This window comes from Saccopteryx leptura, chromosome 8 (genome assembly GCF_036850995.1).
Source record: "Saccopteryx leptura isolate mSacLep1 chromosome 8, mSacLep1_pri_phased_curated, whole genome shotgun sequence".
NCBI classification, from domain to species: domain Eukaryota; kingdom Metazoa; phylum Chordata; class Mammalia; order Chiroptera; family Emballonuridae; genus Saccopteryx; species Saccopteryx leptura.
In genome coordinates, this window is record NC_089510.1 from 43410592 (window position 1) to 43431016 (window position 20425).

Consider the following 20425-nt stretch of genomic DNA (forward strand, 5'->3'; position numbering starts at 1 on the left):
TGATTATTTTAAAAGCTATGCACCTTTAATGTAATTTCCTAAGAGTTGGAATCCCTCTGTTGGAATCACAGTCATTGTCAGAGTAAGTTTATTTTTTCTATTTCCTCTGGGACATTTACAAGGTTCTCACAACCGTCACAAAAGGAGTGGTTTCCACAGAGATGTGACTGGAAAAATCCCTTGGAAATTGCTGAGGAGCCAGTCACATTGTTCAAAGCAGAGAACATGGGCTTTGAAAACATGAACCCATCTGACCTCTTGAATTTAGTATAGTGAATTCCTGAGCTCTGAAACATGGGGCCCGGCTGTTCATGCCATATTGGTGCTATAAGACTGGCAGTAGGTTGGCTGTGGCATGGTCTATTTCAAACTCCTTCACAGTGCCCAGTGTTGCATGTTCCCAGATGACATTTGGTTGGCAGAAGCTGGGCTTCCAAAGCTGGCAGTCTGGAATGCAGCCCACTGTATTTTGACAAACACATAATTGACCATCTGATCACCAGCCTACATTCTGCTCTCAGGTCACTAAAGGGCCCTGGGCTTTCAATAGGTTCCCATTCCTTCTCTTGTGCATCTTCTCAAATCTTTCTCCAGAAAGCAATATAGAGAAGACTTAAACACACCAACGCATATACTCCCATTTGCAGAAGAGAACATGGTGCATGAAACATAAGCTGTTGAAAATTTCCTTTAAATTGTCCTGGCAACCCAAAGTGAACAAGAGAAAAGCACACTTATGGTGAACTCTAATTCAGAAAGCAGGAATGAATATACTGAATTGTTTCCGCACCCGGCTGTGCATAAGTTGGAATTCAGCTCAATGGCTTAAAACTTCTGCTTAGAAAAAAGCAGCAATGAAAATGACAGAAAACTGGGGCACTGATTGACTTTAGAGGGACACTCTCAAGAATTTTTTTCATTTTTAGGTGAAAGATGAGACAAGCAGAACACTGGAAATGTCTTCTCCTCATTGCCAGCTCCACCCGCAAGTCTACTACAGGAGAAGGAGACACACATTTCCGGAGACCAGTAGGCAGCACCTCCCAGTGAGGCCAGATTGAAATCGAGGCCTCTGGTGAAGCTCCCAGAAAGATCCACTTTGTTCTGAAATTTGGCCCCACACAACACATCAGCCTTTCTCCGAGGAGGCAAAGACTGTGCATTGGGCCAAGATATGCTGGCATTATGCCAGGTCAATGTCTATATCAACAAAGCAAACAGCCTCTCCTCTCCACTTCCACCCCCACTGCACAGTTCGGGCTCTTGGTCTTCACCTTTGACCTGGGCTGCCTCTATCTCTGCCATCACCAGAGCGCTCTCTTTGTGAAACACAAACTTGATTCAAATTCTTCAAAGCGTCCTCAAGCCTGCAGCGCCGAGTCCGAGCTCCTTCCTGCGCATGCACACCAGGCCCTCTGTGGATTGCTGCCTACCAGTTTTCAGCTCCATCAGTCGGGCTCCCCATCCAACCACCGTGCTCCAGCCACACTGCCTACTGTCCTCCAGGTCAGGCTGTTGCTCGATTCCTCCTCACTTTGCAAATACCTCGACTTTTTGTCCTGGTTACGATCCCCTTTTGCTCTCCCTCCTCCACATCCACCTAGTCAACTCGAATTCATTCTTTAGATTTGGAGGTCCGGTTTGGGCACCTCTTCACGTGTAGGTAGGCACGCCTTTCTCATAATCCTCACTACATCTCGTATGTACTTCCATCCCAGTTCCTACCACCTGGTAAGCCTCTGTTTCCTGTGTATCTCCCTACCAGACTGAGATTTTTGCAAACAGGCAGTGCTTTATCTTAGAGTTCCAGGTACCAAGCACACAGCGAACTAGCTTTCCGTATTGTGTGTGCACTGAAAACTGAATAAAGAGCTGTCCATGATAATTAGTCAAAACTAAACCAAGCGCTCGTGCTAGCTTCTGCATGCATGTCATGAGCCTCTTAGCAAGCTAATGAAGGCCGAGGATGCCAGAAGTAAGGTACCTCTGATAGTTATCACCGGGTGAGAGTAAAAGTGAGGGGCGGTGGGGTGATGGTGGAATGACTTGTTAACAGAGAATGTCCCTTGAGCAGTGCATTTTCAGCTTTTTCAAAACTTCATTTTCAATATTAAAAGGCACAGTCCTAAGAATGGGTCAGAGTGGGAACTGAAGAGAGGTGTAACTTATAAAAACTGGTTTCCCAAATAGGGCTAGTCTGCGATACCAGCTGCAAGGCAGCATGGCAGGTAATGGAGGGATCCTCTTTGTTGCTTCTAAAGAATAATGGAATGGAAATCTTTTGGGGGAACATCTGAGAGCTTTTCATTTCCTACTGAAATCTGTGTCAAATCCAGATTGGGGACTCTAGACTAAATACAGTGCGAAGGAGAGAAGGTCAAACAGGCAGAATTCTGCATGGGCCCGGAGGACGCCATTGAAGAGACACTAGGAGCTGGAAACACTGGGGAGATAATGTTCTGATTTGTTCTCAAGGAACCATTCTTTTCCCTTTGATGGGCATCTGAGGCACCACCTCTTGAGATATCAGCTGTGTCTGTGGGGCACTTGAGGGCAACAAGATTGTCATAGGCCCTGCCACCCTCGATATAAACTCAATCCTCAAGATTTGGAATAATAGCAGTGAACATGGAGCTTGACCCAGGGGTGGGACAATGTTACGGAGTACGTGAATGGGCTATGAGCCCATTACAGGTCATTCTTCCAGCCTTATTTCTGATTAATAACTAGGATTTCTCTATAAGCTGTTCAATTGATGGTTGATATAGCATAGAATCAGTTTCACATTTTCCTATGAGCCAGAGACAGCCTTTCAATTATGTTTTTTATCTCAAAGGTCTCCCTTTTGATTTCTAATCTGTGACATAGGTCTCCAGTTCCCTGTATTGCTTGTGTCTGTGGCTCACCCGACCGTACTGACGTCATAATAGCTGAGCCGTGCAGGCAGGAGTGCACTGTGCTGACTCATCCCCAGTGATGTGAGAATTAATGCCTTGTCTAACACAAAGCTATTATGTGGACTGTTTTTATACAAAGAACTATAACAAAGATGATTTGACTGTCAGAGCAGTAGAAATATGCAGTGCTAGGTAACTGAGGTAGGGATGTAGAGACATTAAGTGGTAACCATAAGTATGCACACTGACACCCTCCATAGCATGGCAGACCTACTCTATGAATACCAAGAATAAGGAGTAACAAGACTTGTCAGGGGCAAGGAGGACCCACCCCTGCTGTATAAATGTATTATGCACAGCACCAGTCTTTGGGGAGTTTAATCAATCTCCTTTTTCTGTCAAATAACTGTCACTTTAGACTTTTGCCTGGGCATCCTTTGGAGGATTCTGCTCCCCTAAATATATCTAACTAGCTTCTAAGAATATTAGTGGAAGCCACCAATGAGCAAAAGAGCCATGGGAACCCCTTTCTGTGCAAATGATTACAACACAAGAAATAGCTCGGAGTGAGGAGTCTGTGAAAATAGAATGTTGTGAATGAGGAACCAGTGTGATCACCAGAGAGCGAGATACAGCTGGAAGGAATCATTTATTTAAGTAAATAAATGATTATTTATCACATAAGGTGACTGTCACTACCTGTGGCATCTCTCAGGTAGTGTCTCATGCAGTGACTTTGATTATTTAGGTTCATTATCCCAGAACTTCTTTCAAGCAGCTCAAGGTAAAATTTATCTAGACCCATTCAGTGCAGCCTAGTTTGGGCTTTAAATAATAAGTATTACTCTTTTCAACTGAAATCAAGTTTTTTTTTCCTTCTCTCCAAATCACTTGCATCTTTTCTAAAAAAGAATGGCACCTTTTATAAACCTCTTGGTGCATGTAATCCTGGATTTCTCTCTCTTCTTTTTCTTTCCTGGACTTGATGATTTCACACACAATTTATCCTAAATGACTCAAGTCTTGTATGTCTTAGTAAAAGAATATTAGAAATTTTGTCAGTAAATGAAAGCTCTGATCTAGAAGTTGAAATGAAAAAACCATTGAACCTAGGGATGGGAGCATAACTGAAGAATAAATAATTGCACATTGATTGACAGTGGAGCAAAAGCCCAACTGTTGTGGGTGTCTGGCTGAAGAACATAAGCAACAGTCCAGAAGAGCAGTGACTTTCGCAAACAGCAGCTGTGCTGAGTAAAAGGCAGACTGGTCTTCTTAGCTTCCTCATGGATGGCAATTACGACCAACCACCGACAGCATCCAGGACAAACACAAATGAAGGGAATGCATACTGAAGATGTTCCGAAGCCACAACAAAGCCAACTAGACAATGAACCAATAAAGACCCAAATTCCCCACATTTGGCACTTTTCTGAAAAGTAAAGGAACCATTTTTACTTACATACAGTAAAGGGGCAGGTCACAGACTGATGGTCAAGAAACTGAAAAGCAAAGAAAAAACAAGGACTTAAAAATGAACCCAGTGATCCTACAGGGAGAAAGAAAGCCAATCTAAGGATGGTGGAGACAGGATTGGTTGCTCCCAAAGAACAAGTTGTAGGCATCCATTTTGTCACTGAAGCCCAAACAAAAAGGAGATCGACCCTCATAACATTTCCCAAAGGTGTGACTTTATACTCTGGTTTCTCTTCAGATCGCATAAATCTTTCGCCTTTTACCAAAGGTGTGACTTCCTGCTGTGTGACCAACTCAGTCCTTCCTAATGAGAGATGCAAACTTAGTTCTTTGTCAATTACATTCTGATCTGAATTGTATGAGTATTTTGTAGAACTGTGCTGTACACTACAGGAGGCACTAATCATATTTATCTTTTTAAGTAAAAATTTAATAAAGAATTAAATGTTTAGTTCCTCTGTCATACTAGAAACATTTCAAGTACTTAATAGCTACATGTCGTCAGAGGCTGCCTTACAGGTAGAACATTTCTATAATGTCTTCATGTTGCATAAATGTTTTCTGGGCAGCACTGGCTAGAACAGGTAAAGTTTACTGTGTAATACATGAGAAATTTTAGCTAATTTTGACAAAGATGAGTCAACCCCTGATAAACTCTGGTTCTTTTAAGGATAAATTTAGTTATATTTAGTGGCCAAAAGATCCTCTGGACAAATTCACCACCTCCAGTGGTGGTATCGTCAGTCTTGTGACAAAATGATATTAAGCTAAAACATTAGCATTTGTCCCTCAAAACACATTTCTAAGGATTATAACTTCAGGCTTGGGGGAGGTGACCTTAACAGTTTCACATTTTATATTTCAAATCTAATAATTTTTCTTTGTAAACCAACTTACAAGCTAAGTAAGCTATTTTCGGACTGGTCTGCTCACCATTATTTTGATAGCTTCTTTTATAGAAGAACAAAACTGAAATTAATAAACCAAACAAGGATGCTGAGAAGCAAAGCAGGTATCCGCACCCGCATCCCACTCAAAAACATCAAGGACTTAACAGGGGTTGAATTCTTGTCTCTCGGACACCATGATTTTAACTACTTCACATAAGGGTTTCAAAAATATGTGAAACAAACCATATTAAAAGAGATCAAGAAGGATGTGATTAAACATCTCAACATAGAATAAAGTAAAGCAGGAAACTGGCAAGTAAAGAGACTTCTCAGCAAATTTTCTGGTCAAGTGCACTATCATAGAAGTTCCTCCAAAGAAAGAGTTTCTCCTTTATTTCCAAGGTGAAACCCTGTCTGTGCACACGCAAGTGTAACGAAAAGATAGTGTTGCTTTCCATGGACAGGAAGAGTTAAGATGAAAATCCGATCATATTGTATGCTAACACAACAGGGTTTGGGGGTCTGCAATGCCTTCAGATTGTTTCACAAGATTGATGAGCTTAATAAAAATGTTAAGTAAGATAATTAGATTATGTATGATTCATTGAAGTACATATAAACCTGAAATATATCTATATATTATATGACTGACTATTCTTCAAAGACTTTAAAACTCTTAAGTTTTGCTACATGCTAGTCTCTTCTGCAAGCCAGGGTCCTAGAATATTGTACTGGTGTATCTTTTACAAATTTCTTCCCCTTTCTCCATCCCTCTGTCTCTCCCTTCTTCTCTTCCCCTTCCTTTCATCTTCTTTCTTTTCTCCCTCCCTCCCCACCCTCTCTCCCTCCCTTTTTTTCCTCCCTCTCTTCCAACTTCTTTTGAGTTTGCTTTCTTTTCCAACCTTTGAGGAAAAAGAGAAAAATATGATTAGTGGTTATCTATAAAATATGCTCACTTATCATTCTTCTGTCTTGTGTTATAAACTCAATAACCCTCAATAATATATTATGCTATTTTTAAATTATACTTTGTACTTATGTCCTTGCATCTGAGCACATAACGTGCCTTTTCTAAATTTTAAGGAGCATTTTTTCATAAAAGTTAATCAGTCAAAATTAAATTTTTCATGTGATCAAAAGAGATCAATGTAAATTGCACCCAGATTGACTAATACATCCAAGGCCTGGAATAAAAACTATCTTTCTGGTTGTCAAATGACACACAGGCTGTCAGTATCAGGAATCCAAGATGGAGAGAAAAATCACAGTTGTGTGTGTCACAGTCTAAAGCAAATTAAAGCCAAGTTAAATTGAAGAATTTATTGGATATAATTGTTGTCTTTATATATTAATGAAAAACAATAAAATCTATCCCAAATTTAATATTAAGGTTAAAAATTTAATCTCACAGTTCTTATACAATTCATAAGTGTTCATAAATGTCAAAAGGCCCTGACCTCTTGATTGAATTACAATCTGCTAGGCAATTGTTTTAATATACACAGGTTTATTTTTGTTCAGTTCAAATTGTTATTTTATTGACGTGTATCCTTTCTGCCTAAGTGATATTCACCATATGTGTCTGTAAGTTGTTTTCATCTGAAATGCAAAAAAATTATCTTTAAGTTTTACATAAGATTAAAAACATTTGTATTAAGCATGTTAGGTTTGAGGCGCAAATATCTAGCAAGGAATATATAACTGCAAAGTCCAAGTGAATCATGACCTTAAAACAGAGTGTAGGAGTCAACAAGAGTATAAAGACAGGGAGAAGGGGTTACTTGTGGAAGTCTCATCCTAGTTTTGTGATTTCCAAGTGGAAATTCTTATACACTATCAACGTTTAAAGAACTGAAAGTACTATTAATGGTAATTTAAATATTAGTCAATTCTGATTTCAATTTACAAAAAGTTCTAGAGTTCTAGTGATACAGATCCCTATGAGAGTTCTCCCCTCAGAAACTCCCAGGCTCCACGAAGTTCATCCAGGAATTCCAGGTTACTAACCCTTGGCCTAAGGGGAGGGGATGGAAAAGCTTTCAATCCTACTGCTCATGGCCTCTAAGAGGTTTTAACAAGTTGCTATAAACTGAAGCCAGGAGTAGATAAAATGTATACAAATACTTGAGTGAGTGTGTGTGTGTGGCTAGGGACACAGACTCCTTTAGAGGCCTCTCAGACCCTGACCTTCCTAATCCTTTATAATTTCATTTAAAAAGAAAAAGTATGATACATAGAGCCTTAGGAACAATGAGGTAGAGAAATAGTGAGCAGAGAAGTGACAGTGTTACTATTAAAGTACCTTCTGTGTCTTCAGGCATCCGGTTAAGTAAATGCTTCTCCCATGTGATTGTGGGTATGCCCAGGGAGGTGGGGCAGTGAACTGGTGTACACAAAGCCATAGAATAAATAATAATGCCATGAATGTATGTATTTGATGGGGCAGTTGTTCTTGTGGCTAAGTGATTTAAAACTCTTAATTGTTCATGCATTCATTTCTGTAATCACAATTTCTTGAATGTTATAGAAGAAATAAAATAGATACTGTTCTTGGCCTCGTGGAACTTCCAGTTTAGTGAAACAAACAAGACTATATTGAGGAGTAGAATGCAAAATCTGTATGTATTTTTAGGGTGAAACCTGAGACCTCACTGACAAGTCTCACTTGTGGCAGACTGCTTCAGGAAATGTCCCCAGCACCCTGAGGATTAGGTCACTCACTCTAACTTGAAGATCAGCTATGCAGAAGAATTTGAAAAGCAGCATTAACTGTCTATCATTTTAATCCTGACTATGCAAGTAAATAAATACCTTTATTTCCAACTTACTAGAGAAAAAAAAAGGAGATTTGAGAAATTTGGAAACTTACCCCAAATCACATAGCTTCTGGGATCTGAATAAGGCTGTACCATTCCAAAGTCTACATATCCTTAACCACTAAATTACACTACCTCTGGGTGTTTTCCACTTTATAAAAGTTTCCCCTTGAAATCTGGGCTCATTCAAGATTTTGTAGGCTAGTTTAGATTTCTCTTTAGAAGGAGGCAGGTTTGGCTTGATTTGCATTCTAAATATTTCACAGTGGTAAGGGAAAGCTATTATTATACCCATTTTATGGTGCGGAAGCTGAGCCACTTGCCAGCTGAGGTATCTGGCTGGGTTAAAAACAGAATCCAGGCCGTGAGTTTCTCATTCCTCCTGACTAACTGCAAGCCTAAGTACTGGTACTGTCCAAGGGCTTTTATCACATGGAATTCACACGGCCTGATAAAGCGCGAGCCCAGCTTGGCTAAGAGAATATAACAGTGCAACAACAACAAAAAAGAGAAAATAAGTAATCATAACACTGAAAGAAATTGGTTACTTTTAGCATTGTGAATAGAAGAGGGAGAGCTTATTCATCACAAATGAATCAGAAAATTAGAATGTGTCACAGCACTGATGACAGAACTGAGGAATTCAGACGAACTGAAGTTCAACACTATCTTTCTACCTGAAGAAGGTGAAGGGAGTGACAGCAGCACAGCAAGACCTCTCAGACATGCCTCTACTCTTTCCAACCTTCTTTCCTCCACGACTCTCTCTAGAAGTTCAGTGGGATTACATCTTTGTTTTCTATGAGTAGAGATAACATTTTACTATCTTTTTAATTTTCTGGAAATATTGTGTTAATTAATTCTTATGGGGGGGGTCATTCCAAATAGTAGGATGAAAATATTTACTATATTGATTTTCCTATTACCTTTTTGGCTCCCATTGTTTTCAAAGGATGAGGTACTGTTGCATTTATAGAATCATATGTCACTCAGAGTAAGTGCTAGCTTCACAGGTTCCTATCAATTGATATTCTATTTTCATTCTGGATACATGATTTCCTTTATCTGACAGATTCAAGAAATTCTATGCTAGATTTATGCACACTGGAGTTGGAGGCTTTTAATTCTCTATTTTCTGTTTGGCAAAGGTTTACAGGTGAAAGTAAGATAAAAGGTTATTCAGATGTGCATACAGGGCATGTGTAATCACCAGGTATGTATTTTGGGGTCTTCTGCAGACAAGGTCTTCAAGTATTTTCATTCCATTTGATGGGTTTTAGGAAGACTATAAAATGCCAGTCATTCATATTTTGGGGTCTGCTTTTTGAGACCATCTATTTTTGGAACCTATCTTGAGAACAATGAGGAAATCACAGTGATGCCTTATCTTCCTTAATAAGCTATGATAACTTTGAATGATGTCTACCTTCTTAGAATGATGTCACAAACTTAGATGATAAAATAATGATCAATAAAAAGAGAGAATTCAAAAACTGAAGTTCAATAATTAGGTCTAAGACTGTTTCTGAGACATTGCTCAAACACAACTTGCTACTACACACCACACCACACAAATCTTCCTCAGCCTTCCTGATTCTTCCAGGTATTGGGTTGAGAAATTAGAATGGAGTAGAAGCAGTAGTGCTGGGAGGGGTGGCAGGGACCAAATCTGTTTATTACATTTAGGCTGATTTCTTACAGCTCCTAAAATAGACTGAACTCTATGGCATGATGGCATTCAGAAGCTCTCTACACTCTGATCCCAAAAAACTTTTCCCTCCATACCCCAAACTCCTCAAGCTGTAGCTTTATGGATTCCAAATAGATAGGTATACCAGGACCTTTTACTATAGTACATTGATAGCATTTAGGGGACGCGGAAAAAGGTCTGGCACTGCTATCATGTGGCTCAATCAATTAGAAACACTTGGTCACAATACTGCTCGCAATCTACAATTAGTGCCACTTGGTACAAAAAAGATTGTACTTATTACAGTGCAAACTCAGCCTGACACTCCTTTGTGTATAAACACGGAAAGTAACACATTAGTAGGACAGAGAACTTTGGAATAAATATGGGCACAGGAGGAGAAAGAAACATCCAAACAGTGTGAACAGAAGGTTCTCTTTACTGAAAATTTTTAACCTCCTTTTAAATACAAAGAGAAAAATCATGACACAAACTTTATATAAAAGATATAAATTAAGCAGAGACTTACACCTGATGGTCTGTCAGATACTAAAACCAAAGAACACCGTGGGCACAGTCTGTGTTTTAAAGACTTGAAAAGACCTTTCCATAATATAGATTTAAAAATGTTACTTTTGTCCTTGTCACCACCAACTATTTGCTTAAGAGCATCCAAGATCTTTCACAATCTGGCCCCAGTCCACCTCTCTAAATTTTTTTTTGTTTGTTTGATTTTCTTGCCACTGTTTTTCCTTACATTCTGTGTCAGGCTGTTTGCTCCTCTCTGCACATGTGTAGGACATCCTTGATTCTGAGCCTTTCTCACGGTTCACACTTGAGTCTCCCAAACCTCGCATATTATCCTAAACACAGAATGACACTGTGTTTGTTAAATAATTATGCCCATCTATTTTAGGAGACAAAGATGATAGAAAAATAGTTGCTAAATCAATAAATAAATAGCAGTAGAGAGCGGTCAAGGAAAAGTTAATTTTACTGAGTTCTGGAGTGGAGGCAAGAAGAGCTTTAAGATAAAGAAAACTGATGCTCTTTATTCTTGGGTCTAGCCAATGCTATGAGTCAGTTACTTTTTTTGGGAACAAGTTTCAACCTCAAGGTTAAATGAACACAAGTGCTCAGTCCATCAGCATATAATGAAAAAACTATGGCTATTTCCACATCGGCACAGTAAAATTAAAATGTGCAGTGCCTTTCTCAGAGGCATTGTATATGACAAAACTTTTTTAAATAGTCACCTTTGCTGTTCTTGTACAGAAAGAGCTCTACAAAGAAAAGTAAATGTTTAAAAACTGGAACAATTTCACTTAGGAAATAAAGCACTGAGGTGTGCCTTCCTAGTTCTCTGACTGTAAGAAGAGTTGTTATTCAAGAGGATAACCATCAGTATTTTTGACGTAGGGCAAAATGGTATTAAAGTGTCCAATGAAGAATTTAAGTTGAGACTTAAAGATGAAGAGCCTAAATGTACAAATGGTAAATAACCAAATACACTGCTAAGAGCACTTAAGAAATTTCTATGTTTATGTCCATTTAAAAATAGGAAAGTTCCTCATCTATTTTGGTTGGAATAAATGCAGCTCTGCCTCCACTCAGGAGGATGAACTCAATAACGTCTTTCATTTTGTTTAGCTCTATATGATTTCAAAATCCCAAAACAAGTTGACTCTAAAAGTTGTACAGAATCATAACACAGTTGAATAAAATACATTCTACAGTCTGAAAAGTATTAGGTAATACAGAGAGTCTGTAAGTTACCAAATTCAAAATAGTATATAAAAGTACTTACATTTCAATTTAGAAATTACGATTCAACTTGTCAAATGTATATGACACAAACAGAATTGAGAAAAAATGCACTAGAATCTACTATAGTTTTAACATAATAATTAGTGAAAGTAAAACAGTCTAACAATTAATTCTTTCATGTCTGAGAAATTTAGTTGAATATTTCATAAACCTGGTATAAATTTGCATATAAACTCAATCTCCAATTTAAAAAAAAGTGAAAAATAAAGATCAAAAAATACTATAAGAACTCACTATTATTATTTCCAGGACTATCTTCGAACACATCAGTAGAACCAGGGAACGAATCCTTTTAAGTGACCAAAATGGGTCCCATGTGATTAAGAATGTAAATTTAATAACCCAGGAAAAACTTTAACAGGGGTGGCAAGTTACTGGCTTTCTTGTCTTTACCTTGCAGTTTTGGAGCTCAGCAGAAGTGTCCATTACATACAGCACACAGGGTTAGATGAACAGTTCCAATGACCTTGTATGAACCAAATTCATTTAAAGCAGTTTGCCACATATCTTAAATAGAAGATGAGCCCATTCTATCTGTGGCCCAGATTTGGACTGGATCACTGAACTATTGCCCAACTCTTATAAGCAAAGCACTAACATGTACCAATCAACAGGCAGCCCATAGCAGAGGCATCAGGAAGGTCAAAATACACACACATAAGAAATTGGCAGTACATTATAGAGGAAAGCTATTTCTAAAGATGGACTTTGGCTGTTAAAGCCTTTAAGTGTTATTCAACCTTTGTTAAAAAAAAATCAATCCCAGTATAACTTGTAAAGATCCAGTTAAAAAAAAAGGATAGAGAAATGTAGTTTTATTTTGCAATGCATTATTTTCATAAGAACACAAATAAAAGAGATAAACCATGCCAATTTCTTATGGCTGACTTGTTATAAGATATTGTTCTCGTCTTCACTAATGACTGCTTGAGATTGGTTATTACTGTGATCAGGAGTTGGGAGGACAGAGGTCCAAGACCTTTCAAAGAAAACATTTTGCTCAGTATCACCACAGAAAATAAAGGCAGCATTAAGCTAACAGACAGCCTAACTAGGACAATGGTTGGCGCATGTAGCCGTTGCTTATGCTGTCTCAAATGTTAGGAATGAATTGAACACCAACGGTGTCAAGCTAACCAGCAACTTAAATTTTGAAAAGCTATGGAACAATAAGCTAACAATGTAGGTTACTAGAATTCATAAACTTATTTCTGGCCTGCTTCCCTCCCTTCATCTCTTATTTCCATATCCATCAGGCCAGTGGAGAAAAAAGAAACAAAAGTGACTGAGAATGCCTCTTTGGAGACACTCTCGGTCAGCTCTCCATTTTTCCGACCCCAACTTGCTCTCAGTTACCTGAAAATAAATTAATTGCCTGATATTTCCTCTTAGGGAAATGTGCGCTTTCTTAATTATCACTACTCTAATATCCAAATTCAGGTTTTTCCACAGGTGCTGACGCATGAGGGAGGTATCTGTGATTATGTGTGTGTGGTGGTGGATTCCACTCGGGACTCTTGCAACTTTTCAGTGTCACTATCAAGGGGGTCACTTGCTTCCTCCTCTCAAGAAGCTGATGTTATTTATAGTTTAACTTCAAATAAAGACATGCATATACATGCATACATCGTATCAGAGGTAGATCAAGGTCGGTTGAGGCCCCAGGCACAGAAGAAAATATTGGGCCCCTTACATTAGAAAAAAGTGTAAAGTTAGGGTTTTGTGGAGCCCTTCAGAAGTCGGGGCCCAGGGTCTGCACCCAGTGCGCCTGCCATTAAATCCGCCTCTGCATCATATATAGATATATTGTTCTTTCAAAAGTTATAAACATTTAGGAACTTTCTATCCATACACTCTGTGAAGTGTTGTTCCTACTGATGTCAAAGTAATTTAGACAGAAACATAAAAAACATAAATACACTGAAACTTGACTAAAATTCTTCATTAGTGATTTCCTCATGGTTCATCTCCATTGGTTCCTGGCTCTTCGTTAGCTTATGATCAAGGAGACTTTTTCACAATATCTTTCTGCCCTAGAAAACCCTGTCTGTGAAATTTCCTTACAAATACCTGAATTCTCTCATTCATCTATTAATGACCTAGGAATTGAGGATGTTTTCTGTCTGCTTTCCACTTCCTACTTCATGGAAGAATTAGATTGTAAATAACCTAGTGGGGATCCTTCAGGGCCACAGCTGAGCCGATCCCAGCAGACAAGGAAACTGTGGCAGTCTCCGAATACAATTATGAAAAGAGAAAGGATTCACCCATACTTTCAGAGAGAAATTATGTTGTTTCCAAGAAACGACCTAGAAAATAAGGCCCCTTAAAAGAAACTGAGCAAGATGCCAATTTAAAAAATGTCAGCAGGCCCTGGCCGGTTGGCTCCATGGTAGAGTTTTGGCCTGGCACGTGATGCTCTGGGTTTGATTCCCAGTGAGGGTGCACAGGAGAAGTGACCATCTGCTTTTCCACCCTTCCCCCTTCTCTCTCCCTCTCTCTCTTCCCCTCCAGAAGCCATGGCTTAATTGGTTCGAGTGAGTTGGCCCCCAGTGCTGAGGATGGCTCCATGGCCTTGCCTCAGGCACTAAAAATAGCTCTTTGTTGAGTAATGGAGCAACAGTCCCAGATGGGCAGAGCATTGCCCCATAGGGGCTTGTGGGGTGGATCCCAGGCGAGGCGCATGTGGGAGTCTGTTTCTCTGCCTCTCCTCCACTCAATTAATTAAGAAAAAAAAAAAAAGAGCAAAGGTAAATTTCAAAAACTGATTGATTTGGTAGGACTTTCTAAAAATGTGGATTCACTTTCAGTGTCTGACAGCAGCCTGCACTGGACACTTCAAGAGAAGCCCATTTGACTCTGACCAGTGAAGTCTAAAGTACTCACTTTCTTGCCTCTAAAGGCAACCAATTTGTGCCCCAGAGTCTGAGGGTTCATAGCTTTCCTTTCATTTTGTAAGTCTGCATATGCATGGCTTCTCCTGCATGATTTGGTCCTGAGGAAGTGACCCACCTACAACTCCACAGAGCTAATTAACCCCATACCGAGCGTTTTTTCCCCTCATTTCACACATCCACTCGATGCTTTAAGTGACCCAGCAGTACATAATGAGATGACTTTTTTTTTTCCTCAGTGAGGAAAGCATGGTGGTGGGAGAGCTAGGATATAGCTGCTTTAATTCAAAACAGCATTGCGACCCTAAAACATAAACAAATAACATTTTATCACAGGGGGCGGAAATGCTAAAAAATATTTGAATTAAATCCTTCCATGTTGTTCATCCAACTTATTGGTGTTTCTGTTTCGAACAACAAGTAATACATAATAAAGACTGAAGTAGAGAAGTTTGATCTATATCCAGAAGACAATTTAATAAATCACACTTACTGGGGAAAAAAATAGAAGGAACCCACAGCCTCCTTCCAGATCTTGAAGCTTCAAGAGAAGGTTCCAATAAGAAGAATGACATAACTCATCTTTTTTTTCCATTTCAAGAAATAGGCTCATGGTTTTTGAGATATATGTATATTTTTGCCAATGTTAATGCCTTGAAAACTCTAAGATGATTACCGTTTTCTAACTTTTCAAAAGAAAAAAAATGTGAACGTGATGATGGAGGGTGATTTAATGGAATCAGCTTGTCAACGTGATGAAGCTGAAAAAGCTTTTATAGAACATGTCCACATGCTAAAATACCAAAATCTTTAACATAATGTATATAGTGTAGAGTAGTTTTTGTCATGGCAAGAGAAAGGAATATCATTAATTTAGACAGCTAGTGTGAGGTTCTGCTAAAACCCTCTATGGATAAATCAGAGAAGTGCATCCTGGCCAGACAAATGGAACCAGACAATTTCTAGTTCTTTTAGAAGCTATCAAAAGAGTCATCAGATTTTAAGTCTGTCATCTCTGATACATGATAAAAAAAAAAGTCTAGGATAGTTCCCTCAGTTATACTTGTACATGACTTCGAGTTTTAAGGAGTTATACATAAATAAACAAGAAAATGACTTCTGAATGTCAAGCCTCTCTCATTCTCAAAGGTATATGTGGAAAATTTGTCCATTTTGGTAGGACTTGGTCATAGAGTGTGCAAATCTTTGTGTGAACTTACAACTCGCTTTCCTCTGAAAAGAGATGTAAGCTTCTCAAAGGCATGGCTGCCTACTGGGGATGTCAGGAAGGTAAAACTGGCCCAATAGACAAAAAATAGGGCACAATGAGGCAGTCTGTTTTTATTTACACTGGTCAGAAATTTTATATTTCACAGATAGCCTAATTTCTACTCATACATTTGTTCTTCCTTCCGGCAATAGGGTTAGGATTTCAAAGATTTCTTCCTGCTGATCAGACTTTTTCAGGCTCTCTGATGCTTGGGATTCCAAGCTTTACCATGGTCTATGAGGAACCTCTCACTCCTCTCTGACTTTATTTCCCTCACTTCCATGCAAATGGCAACAGAATATGGCAACAGAATGTGGTAACCTAAGTGGTTGGACAGGAATAGGAATATGAGGATTAAAAGGTATGAATCAATTAAAATTAGTAATGTGTCCTTAAGTGAAATAAGTAAATCAGAAAAAGCTAAGAAATGTATTATTTCACACATAGGTGGGAAATAAAACTGAGACTCATGGACATAAATAAAAGTGAAGTTGTTACCAGGAGGAGGGAATGATGGTGAAGGGAAGTAAAGAGGGACAAATATATGGTGACATAAACTGATTTGACTTTGGGTGATAGGCACACAATGCAATTAACAATTCAAATACTATAGAGATGTTTACCTGGAACTTATGTACTCTTATTGATCAATGTCACCCCATTAGATTTAGTTTTCTAAATAAAACTTTAAAAAGTTCAACTCTTTCACTGGAGAGATAACTCTGTTTATAACTGAGCGTAACAATGTTTCTGAACTTTTCTTGAGAATTGGTTTAATAGACAAGGGAGAACAAGTCAAGTATTGCCCAGATGGAAGCATGCATTCATTCATTAATTTAACAGATTTTTAAAATTTCGTTATTAATTAATGTGCTAATTAGACTTCACTCCTGCTCTCAAGGATCTTCCACTGTGATGCACATTTTATATCCCTGACAGTTTATTAGCTCACTTAGGTAAGTTATGATAAATATAACAACCTGCCCAGAACAATCCCTCTTCTTATTCCTTCTTCACTCTTTTCAATTGCCCTGTGACATCATTAAGTCCTCATGAATGATCTGACCCTTTGTGGCTTATGTTATCAACTCAGCTAATTTTCATTCAGTTAAGAAACACTTGGCCATGGCCAGGTAGTTCAGTTGGCTACAGTGTTGTCCTGACATGCTGAAGTCGAGGGTTTGATCTAAGTCAGGGCACATACAAGAATCAACCAATGATGGCATGAACAAATGGAGCAACGAATCGATGTTTCTCTCTCTCTCTCTCCCTTCCTCTTTCTCTAAAAAGAAATAAAATTTAAAAAAATAAAAAAAAGAAACATCTTCTCCACTCCCAAGTACCTTTTGTTTCTGAGTCATGAAAATATATAAATGTCTTCTCAGAACTATGTATTTAAGTATATGAAATGGTCCTTAATATCTTATTTGAAAACACTATATTTTTCTTATTTTTTCTTCTTCTTCTCTTTTTCCTTTTTCCCCTCCTCTCCCCTCCCCCTCCTCCTCCTTATTCTTTTTCCTCTTCCTCTTCCTCCTCCTCTTCTTCTCTTTCTTCATCTTGGAACAATTAATGGGGCCTCAACCTCTAAAAAGCATACCCTGAGCTACAGGAAACGTATGAGTCAATGGGTCTCCCAGACACCGCACTCATTACCCTTTGGGACAGAACTTTTCAGCACCCAAAAGAGGATCATAATCTTACGCAAGCCATCTTAAAGTCTCAGAGAAGAATGAATGGAACACACGTCCCGGTCCCTCTGCTCCTTTTAAGGAGGTATCTCTCCATCTATTTCTGCTTTCTGAACCTAGCTATCTTAGGTCACTGTCAGTGAATATGTTATAAACCCTCTTTGTTAAACTTTTTATTCCTCCTCATATATTTTTAAACAAAAATGGAAAAACTTAATGTATGTATAGAGCATCAAATGTTCTCTCCCTGTTTCTTTTCAGATATTCTCTTCTTATATAAACAGTGGTGATGAAATTATAAACACCATTGTTCTACCTCCATGTTAATATTCTTATTATCTTGCATAAACAAAAATGAATAAATACGTACATGACACCAATCAGTCCCTTTTTTAAAAATGCAGTTTTCATCTTTCTAAATAATGGAGGAAGAATTAATGAATTCAACATGTAGCTTACCTGTTTATATTTTGAATGCTAATAAAGTAAAACCAAATTATTGCTTAAGTTCTTTCAGATTCTTATCAGCCATTAACGCTCTCCATGCCAGCATGGGGTTGAGGAAGGTAGGATGTCCACAGGGTCGGTGGGGAAGGGGAAGGTGAGGGCTTGCTTGGCAGACTGGAGAGGACGTTAAACTGCTAAGGCGGGAGATTTTGCCCTGTTGTGTAGGTGAGAGATTATTGCTGGCAGTGAGAGGAATATTTTTTGTATTACAAACGGCTAAGAAGAGGTCATAGGGGACAACGGAGAGAGGAATATCAGAACCGAGCCGAGAAGTGCTCTGAGGGGCCTGGGGAAAGGGAACTCACTCCTTTTTCCTTCTCCTCATTGGTTTCCCTTCTTCCCTGAAGTGCTTTCTCTTTCTATCATCACTTCATACTCTTCCCCCTCCATCCTTCACATATTTGATCTACCTCTTTATAATGAAGAGGCATTCAGAAATAATTTAGGGGACAGTAAGGTAAAAAAAAAACTCAGAGAAGACATAATAATATATTGCACATTTATACATACAAGAGGAGTACAACCTATATATGATTGACTATGAACTAGAATCTGGGACTTTTGAGATTTAAAAAATTCATGGTATGTCTGCTCATATTAGTCTCTAGACCAGTTGTTTCTTAGCATTGCTGTAAAGAGCTGTAAGAGAATCATGAGTAGGAAAAGAAACAGGAGGAGGGAAATGGAATTATATAAGGATTTATATTTGAAAGAAAAAAGGAGCTTTTTAAAATTGTCTATTGGAATACCCCCCAAAATAAGTTTTTGAATTTAGATGTAAACAATATCAAGAGAAGGAACTTAGGAATTTAAAGGGGCGTTAGGAAACTACTAAACCCTGTGTATTATGTTCCTCACAGTCACTCAAGCAAGTGAAGGATAACTAGAGCATGGTATCTCCCAGTGACTAACATGGTTGCTTACTGTGCCAGTCTGACACATGGAGGCAGGCCCACAGGGCCAGGGGGCTCCTTATGAATACCACAGAGACACCCACCTTCACCTGAATACACAGGACATAAAGGATTAGTTATAGTGTCATCTGCAGGGTATGTAAAAGTGTTCCCTAACTAAACACAAACTTTTTAGTCCTGTCTCCTTGGGAAAAAAATTCTAATACAAAGTTTATGGGAATTCTTTTTTTTAAAAAATATTTTATTTTAAACTTTATTCAGTTTTTTTTTAGAGAGAGACAAAGAGAGAGAGAGAGAAAGAGAGAGAGAAAGAGAGAAGGGAGAGGAGCAGAAATCATCAACTCTCATATGTGCCTTGACCAGGCAAGCCCAGGGTTTTGAACTGGCAACCTCAGCATTCTCAGGTCGACACTTTATCCACTGCGTCACCACAGGTCAGGCTATGAGAATTCTTTTATTTGGTTATTGGGTGGGGAAACGTTGCTGAGACATATGACAACATTCAATGCCTAAAAGACAGAAGGAAGCAAGAAAAAGGGTGCTAGCTCTAGAGACTCTCTAACAGAAAAATAAAGAATCCTGACATAAGAGAAATCAAGAGCGGGCTTTGAGGGAAACATCAGTGCACTTCTGAAATCTGATAAAAAACAAATTAAAAACCATTTTCCTCCTGTCAATTATCATCATTGCCTCATCAGAAGTTCCTATTTGTCATACTTTATCATACAAGTTCATTCTTTTTTTAAGGACGAGACTTCTGTGATAATGGTGGTAATGATGGCAGCCTTAAGTTATTGGCCAAGTTTGAAATGAAACCTTGACCTCAAGGCTATGTTCCTAAATGCAGTCTATTTCCTCTGAAGTGTTCAGTCTACATTCTGTGGTTTCTCTGGCAAAAGCAGCAGGCTTCCTTCTTGGCATACACTTGTCATGCCTCCAGAAAACACATACTCTACCTTTTCACCATGACTTTTTGATTTTCTTTTTTTTCTTTTCTTCCAGATTACTAATCTCTCTTTCTTTTCTTCCAGATTACTAATCTCTCTTTCTTCTCTACCAGTACAGACCCTCATGGTTGTCAACTATAATGACATCCACCAGCTCCATCTTGTCCCTCATTTATGGTTCTCAGTTGTACTTCACCAGTTCTTGAGCCCAGACAAATCCATTCACATGTGTTCTCCTCAGCTCCCAGACTGCTAAACAATGCATAAGAAAAATGACAAAAACTGTACAACCTGATGTCCCTCCAGAGTCCTGGTTTCCAACTTGAGCTGGTGTTTCAGAACTTTAAAATTCTCGTATGTATTCCTAGTTAGTTTTCTATTTCATTTTCCAGTTTCCACTTACCACTCTAATTAACTCCTTACATTTCACTTCCACCTTTCCTTCTCAGCTATCAACCCTGCTTCTTTTTTCACCGAGAATATAAAGGTCATCAAATGGCATTGCCATCGCTCCACCTCTGTCAGAACCCACCCAGAACATTTCAGAGACTTTTTGTCTAGCACGAAGCGTCTCTTCCAGGATCTTAGTGTGTTAGTTACTCCTTA

General features: G+C 38.7%; 1 protein-coding gene across 14 annotated transcripts in view; it reads right to left on the reverse strand.

The window, feature by feature from the left end:
• Positions 1–20425, reverse strand: part of ZBTB20 (zinc finger and BTB domain containing 20) — an 895053-nt gene that overhangs the window by 196561 nt on the left and 678067 nt on the right. For 13 of the 14 annotated variants that reach the window (XM_066347052.1, XM_066347050.1, XM_066347062.1 and 10 more), the window contains one exon: positions 4360–4399. The exons of the other annotated variant lie outside the window; for it this stretch is intronic. The gene's annotated coding sequence lies outside the window, so the exon portion shown is untranslated. The remainder of the gene's footprint in view (positions 1–4359; positions 4400–20425) is intronic. 14 annotated transcript variants of the gene reach the window in all.